Raw genomic sequence first — 7,410 nt, 5'->3', positions numbered from 1 at the left:
AGCTTCCTCCACCCAGGATTCTACAGTGGAACAGGCCACAGCTGCTCCTATAGTGCAAGCCACAGTGCCTGTAGTGGCTGTGGATCCTCCCGTGTCACTTCCCCGTCTGTGGGATGAAAATATCCCGCCGGAAGACAGGAAGTGGCTGTTGGCAGCACTGTGTCGACCAGGCACCACAGACCTGAAAGACAACCTGCAGCTGTGGTATCATCCCCCACCACCGGCCAACATCTCCCACCAGCCTCCGACTCCTGCCCGGTACTTCACACACGATCTTCTGCTGTGGATGCCATACAGGCTCTGGAAGGTCAAGTTTGTCTGCATCAACCCAGCGTGTGGGCAGAGACAGCTCAAAGGTAATGCTTTTTGAGCGGTGGTCACAACGCTCCTATACGTGGCCGTGTGTGTGGGTCTGTCTGTATGTCTGTATGTCTGTCTGTCTGTCTGTCTGTCTCCGGGTCTGTAGCCTGCAGTAACCTTTTCTGACCACACATGTTAAGGGAGGGGCGCTGTTGCGCACACACACACACACACACACACACACACACACACACACACACACACACACCACTGCTCAGTTCACACAAGTGTGATTTTTTTTTGTTTTGTTACTGTGATGTCTTTTTTTTTGTAATGTGTTTCTCTGATGGGCTGTGAACACCTAGAACTTATGAAAAGACAAATAATTGTGTCTGTGTGTGTGTCTCTGTTTGTGTGTGTTTCTGTTTGTCTTTCTGTCTGTTTATGTATCAGGTGCGGGCCTGCACAAGAGGGCACGGCAGGTCTTAGACATCGACCGGGTCTACTTTATGGTGGGAGAGGACCTGGGCTGCTCCCAATGCAAGGCAACCTACGTCTCCTGGAGCCAGACTATACTGCAACAGCTCGCCGAGCTCAATTTGTCTCACAGGCTTGAGTTCCGGGTTATCCTGACCCGAAAGTAAGTAGTGTCTGTTTCTCCTCTTATGCTGTGAAAAATTATGTTACATTTTTACAGATATTTGTTCATTTTTGACCAAGGTTTGCCTGTGACATTCGAGTGATCCGGCTTCTGCGGGAGAGGGGCTTAGGGAACAGCCCCACACGGGTCCTCAAACAGCTGAAGGAGAGCCACTCGGAAGAATGGTTGCAGCGAGTGGCGAGGTACACCACAGAATGTACGGCCTTCCTCCAGATGCCTGCACTGGTGCCACACTCGTTTCCAGAGCCTCCGGAGCCTGGTGTGGTGCCAAGCTGCAAGTGGCTCCTGTCCGTTTACACCCAAGACATCCTGACCAGACTGACGGACATTCAGGCTCATATCACGTCCACCTATGGAACCATCCTCAAGTTTGACTCTACTAAAAAGGTTAAACAAATCTTAGGTTCTTTAAAACAAGTTACTAAAATGAACTATTAATGATTAGGCTGATACAATTAATACGGGTAATAATAATAATAATATCTACTATAATAATACTATTAACACCATTATAATATTAATTCTTTTGGTCTCAATTATTGTATGGAAAATACAGTTTGTCCTTACTAAAGGTGTATACATTTTGTGTGTTTCAGATCACCAAGAAGCTAGCTGGTACTGCCAAGGGAACTGCTCTCTGGATGTCATCTGTGGGCAATGAGTATGGTGAGATTCTCATCAGTGTTCTCACTGCTCAGGAGGGAGCCGGATTGGACCAGATGGCCAATGACCTGGTAAAGAGGTATGAGGCTGGTGTGTTAATTTAAGTTATTATTTAGTTGATAAAAAACCTTAATGATTGGTGTACCAGATTTTGCTTAAAGCTACATTCCATCTGTAGGTACCAGCAGGCTGGTGTGGATCCTCCTGTTGCCCTGTATGTCAACTGTGGGTGCTGTGCTGAGAAGGCTGATACCACAAAGCTGAAGGCGAGGTTCAGTGGTTGGGTGAGGCTCATCGTCAGACTCGACATCTGGCATTTTATGCGGCGAATGGCCCTCGGATGCAGCACCGATGCCCATCAATTGTACCCACTTTTCATGCAGCGCCTCTCTGCATGCATTTTTGAGTGGGATGCATCTGATTTGGCACTGCTGCGGCAGGCGAAGAAACAGCAGCTTCAATCCCAAGACATCCCTACTGACAATGTGGACAGGTATATTCCATTGACCTGAGAATGCTCAGTGTGTGCATGATGGACTCTGGGTTTTAAATGTATTGGTTGTTTTAGCTTTTACCTTGCCCAATTTTATCAGCTTCTATTCCTTTGATCTGGTACACAAACATTGGTTTTATCGCAATGGTACTGTTTTCCTGTATGTGTGTGTGCCATGTGCCTTATACTTATTTAGTCCGTCTGTCTGTCTAGGCATATCCACAAGAATGAGATGGCTCTTCACTGCCGGCGGAGGACAAGGGGAGAGGAAACCACAGTGCAACAGTTGGAGGAGCTGTTGCAATCCCTCTCGGGTCAACAAGGCAACGACTCCGCGGGCGTACCGCTGTTCGACTCGGCGCGAATGACGCACATTTGGCGAGTCCAAAGAAAGCATGTGAAGTGCATTCAGGACCCCCCCGGTCTTCAACTCTACACCAAGACAGGCGAGCTAACGAAAGGAGGTGTTCGGCTCCCTGTGTACAGGTGTGCGAGAGGCTCCACATCCTTGGAGTCGTTTCATCTGCACTTGGCTCGCTTCATTCCAGGTTTGTGTCTGACAAGTGTTATGTTTTTTGTAGCTTAAAAGTGTTCCCCATGGTAATCGCTGAACATGTACATTCAGGGACCAGTGCCAACAGCCTGAATTTTCAGGCTTACCTGCTAGAAGGGCTTCACAGATGGAACCAGGACCGGCGTGTTGCTGCACTCGCCACAGAGCCATCTGCGCTGAGGAGCTACTCCAGTGACCTGGTGCACTGTGTGAACCAAAATTATCAACGGCTGTTTGGCAGCAAGGTGGTACAGGAGTTTACTCCTCCTGCCTGCTACACTGGTAAGAATGCTGTAAAAACATTGGATGGGTTTCCGAAAGGAAAAAAGCACATACTTAGCCTACGCACGTGCTTTGTGCCCATTGGGATGCATGGACACAAAGCACGTGCGTAGGCTAAGTACGTGCTTTTTTCCTTTGGGAGACCCATCCAATGTTAATTTAATGACGAGTTTTCAGTATTTATTGTGAACTTAATACTTAACACTGAATAGTTTGTTGGTTATTATTGTTTGTAAGTAATTGTGAAATAGAACTGTGTCCATTGTGCAGTCATCATATTACATATGAGATGCATGACATTAATATTACTATGAAATACTCAAATACTGCGTCTGTCTTGCCCGGGAATTTTATTTCATTGAACTGCTTAAGGAATTTCCCTTTATTGTGCCTAACTCTTCATACTACTTCTTTCAGGTGAGCTCATAGGGGTTCAGTATCTGTTCCGGCAGACTGGCAAGGCTCTGCAGGATATGAACCCCGACTCAGTGGAGACTGGCCAGTTAGTTGAGGAACATGATGTGGAGGAAGATGAGGGCTTTGCAGACATGACAGAGGACCCCACTGTGCCAGACTTGGAGTTGAGAGAGGGTCCAGTTTCTCCTGCTGCTCGCAGGCACAGCAGCTCCTCGTCGGCTCTGGAGACCTCCTCTCCTGGACCCACGTCGCCCAGCCTCTCCCTGGCAGCACCGGGCACACCCCTGGCAGCACCAGCAGCGCCCAGCCTCTCCCTGGCAGCACCTGGCACACCCCTGGCATCACCAGCAGCACCCAGCCTCTCCCTGGCATCACCAGCAGCGCCCAGCCTCTCCCTGGCAGCACCTGGCACACCCCTGGCATCACCTGCAGCGCCCAGCCTCTCCCTGGCATCACCTGCAGCGCCCAGCCTCTCCCTGGCATCACCTGCAGCGCCCAGCCTCTCCCTGGCATCACCTGCAGCGCCCAGCCTCTCCCTGGCATCACCAGCAGCGCCCAGCCTCTCCCTGGCATCACCTGCAGCGCCCAGCCTCTCCCTGGCATCACCTGCAGCGCCCAGCCTCTCCCTGGCATCACCTGCAGCGCCCAGCCTCTCCCTGGCAGCACCGGGCACACCCCTGGCAGCACCAGCAGCGCCCAGCCTCTCCCTGGCAGCACCTGCAGCGCCCAGCCTCTCCCTGGCATCACCTGCAGCGCCCAGCCTCTCCCTGGCAGCACCGGGCACACCCCTGGCAGCACCAGCAGCGCCCAGCCTCTCCCTGGCAGCACCTGCAGCGCCCAGCCTCTCCCTGGCATCACCTGCAGCGCCCAGCCTCTCCCTGGCATCACCAGCAGTGCCCAGCCTCTCCCTGGCAGCACCTGGCACACCCCTGGCAGCGCCCAGCCTCTCCCTGGCAGCACCAGCAGTACCTGGCACCCCCCTGGCACTTAAAGCTCCTGTCACGTCCACCCAGGCAACTAGCAGCCCCAGCTTGGCATCCAGCAACCCTCAGCATGTCAGTTTGTCTGAGGATGCAGATTTGGTAAGTAATGTTCTGATGCTTTTAGACTGGGCATACAGAATGAATTATATTTTTTTATTAAAATAAATGCAATGTCAGGGATAAGCATTAATTAAATCCCTTAAAAGTATTATGCTATTTCACTGATATTTTCTATTTTCTGTGTAATGTTCAATATTAATTTTTATTGTGTAACTATTTCTGCAGGCCGTTGATGACCACAATGTGCCAGGATACCAGCACGTCGACAGGCTCGCAGAGTACCTGGTAGGGCTGCGGAATGAGACATCTCTCTGTCTCACCAACAAGCAGGCAGACACCATCATTCACCTGTGGGAAAGTCTGGACAGCAGAGACAAGCGCCGGGTGGTGTATGCAGCGAGACATCAGGAGCGACTCTTGACTGGACGTTTCAGGACGCCAAAAAAGCCCTCAGCGACACCAGGAGTGGAGAGCACCACACGCTGCTTCCTTGGTGCATCTAGTGCGCCAGCGCAGTGGCCAAATTGTTGTCGACTGGTGGAGTGCATTTTCATTAGGCTCTGCACTCTCTTCCCTGCCCCAAAGAGGAAGAAGAATAAGCCTGAGCCTGAGTCATCGTGGTCACAGGTTTTGCAGGCCTACAGACACATCAGGCAGCGTGTAGTGGGCAATGCTAAGGTCATGCAGGAGACTGAAATCCAACTTGTGGAGGTCAACCAGAGCACTCTGATCAGCTGGTTCCACAGCAGGGGTAAGGGACAGGAGCTGTCTGTGCTGCTACAAGGCACCACAGTCCCACCAGCCATCTCTGTTGCCGAAGACCCTCTTCCTGATGCAAGACCGCTGCGGGCAGAACCCCTCCCAGCTCATCAGGAGCATCAATACCATCTACCAGAGAGCACAGCAGGCCGGCAGCAAGTACCACGGGCCATCAAGCCTAAAGGTCAGGCGACAAGGCAGCTGTTTGTAGCTCCCCCAGCCCCCCCAGGCCCTGCGTTCTCAGCCGCTCCCCCTCCCCAAGCTCCCTCAGCACTTTCCCCATTAGTGTACCAGTTTGTACTCACAGCTCCACCAGACACGACCCCACAACCCATGATCCTGACAACTCCACAGCCTGCCACAGCACCCCCTCATCCTACAAAACGCCCATACCAAAGGACTGTTGAGGCGAATAAGTGTAAAAAGTGTGGACAATTTCGCAATCAGGAAACGGGGCACAGCCAGTGGTGTGGCAGAGTCTATTGCCCATTCAGTGAAACCCAAACGAAAGAGCAATGGAAGGAAGAGATGAAAGTCAAGTTTCCCAAGCGGCCTAAGTAATTGTAGTTCAGTCTTTGGATTTCCGACCCTCCAGCTTGCTTGTGCACATCAGACAGACTTCAGAATCAATCTTCTTCCGGGAGCAGGGGGAAGGGGGCTAAGCGTGTAGATGTGGTAGCTTGTCCATGGTGTAATAGAAGTAGAAGCAATGTGTGTGTGTGAGCAGTGAGGATATTCTATTAAGACTTAGGGGGGAGGGGCAAAGTACTATGGATGACATGGCTCACTGACTGCACTTAAGTTCCACTGTGCAGGTGTCCGAGGCATACAAACAGAAAAAGGAAAATAAATCACTGTTTTATAGCAGCAATACAACTAAATGTTTGGATTCAAAGACTGCATTTTACTACAGTTTACCAAGTCCTTGTGATGTTAAATGACAATAACTTAAAAAAAAAGAAAGAAAGAACTTAAAAATAAAAAAAATAAAAAAAAGCGAGCAAAAGTCTCGTCAGCATTTCTTGTCAATCTTGAAGCTCGCGGTAACATTCTATAAAGAGTAACCTGTGGAAAGAAGCCTTAAGAATTCCATTGCCAGGTATCTATTGGAATGTGGGGCACCTGAGCATGAGCAGAATGTATAATGAGTGGCAGCAGTAAGGATGCTGTGATTAAGTAAGGATGCTCCAACCTTCTTTCTGGGCTTGTTCGTGTTTATGAAGGGATCTCATAATTCAATTTCTTAAAAGCATATATTTGTAATGTGTGCAACTTTTGTCAATTACAATAAAACTACAATCAAACTACAAATGGGCTTGTTGGTCTTTTGCTTGGCTATCTATCTTATACTATACTGGCCCTATACCACAACCTTCTTATGTGATGTTGCTTCATTGTGTTGTTGTTTTTTTTTAATTCAACCAAAAGGTAACTAAACACAATTAAACTGTCTCTTTATACAGTTGAATTGCTGCAATTAATGAAATATTTCATTTAGATCCATTTAATCTCAACATTTGATTCAATTTAATCCATTTAATTTTAAGTTGCATAAAACGTAGTCTTTACAATTTAGGCATTAAGCAGAAACTCTTAATCCAGAGCGACTTAAAATAAGCAAGGTAATACATTAGTACATCAATAAGCAGGGTAATAAGGGTCTCCAGATTTACTAATATATTGCTATACTATATTTGTCATATAACACAACCTTATGTGATATTGCTTCATTGTGTTTACTTCATTCAATCAATCAACTCATGAAAAGTTAAAAAAAAAGAAAAGAAAGTAGTCTCAGCGCCCCCGGGTGGACAAGTTGTAGCATCACTGAGGTGACGTCATTTTCAGCCTCTGGGGTCACGTGTTTTTGAAATCCACAGCTTTTCACACAGGCACCGGTTCGAATGCCAACCTGCATTTTCAAAAACATGCAAAGACAGTGAACAGTGGTATTTATCAGAAGGACGTGGTTGGAAAAGCCGCACTTTTTCCTTCTTTCTCTCTTTTTCCTCCCCTTTCTCTTTCCCCCCCTCCTTCCCCTTCTTCCCCATCTCACCTGGCCGAATGTTCCCCAGCCTGAACGCAGCGCCTTAGACCGCTCGGCCATCCTGACGTCGAGAGCCCTGTTCTTTGTTGCACCATCTCCCTCTGACACGACTCTACACCCTGCAGCAGAGAGAGAGGCACGGTCGACTTGGACACGTGCCATGTCTGTGCGGAGTAAACAACTGCATTGACT

This window comes from Nannobrachium achirus (assembly GCF_963921795.1).
Source record: "Nannobrachium achirus genome assembly, chromosome: 3".
Taxonomy (NCBI): Eukaryota; Metazoa; Chordata; class Actinopteri; order Myctophiformes; family Myctophidae; genus Nannobrachium; species Nannobrachium achirus.
This window is presented reverse-complemented; position numbering follows the sequence as displayed.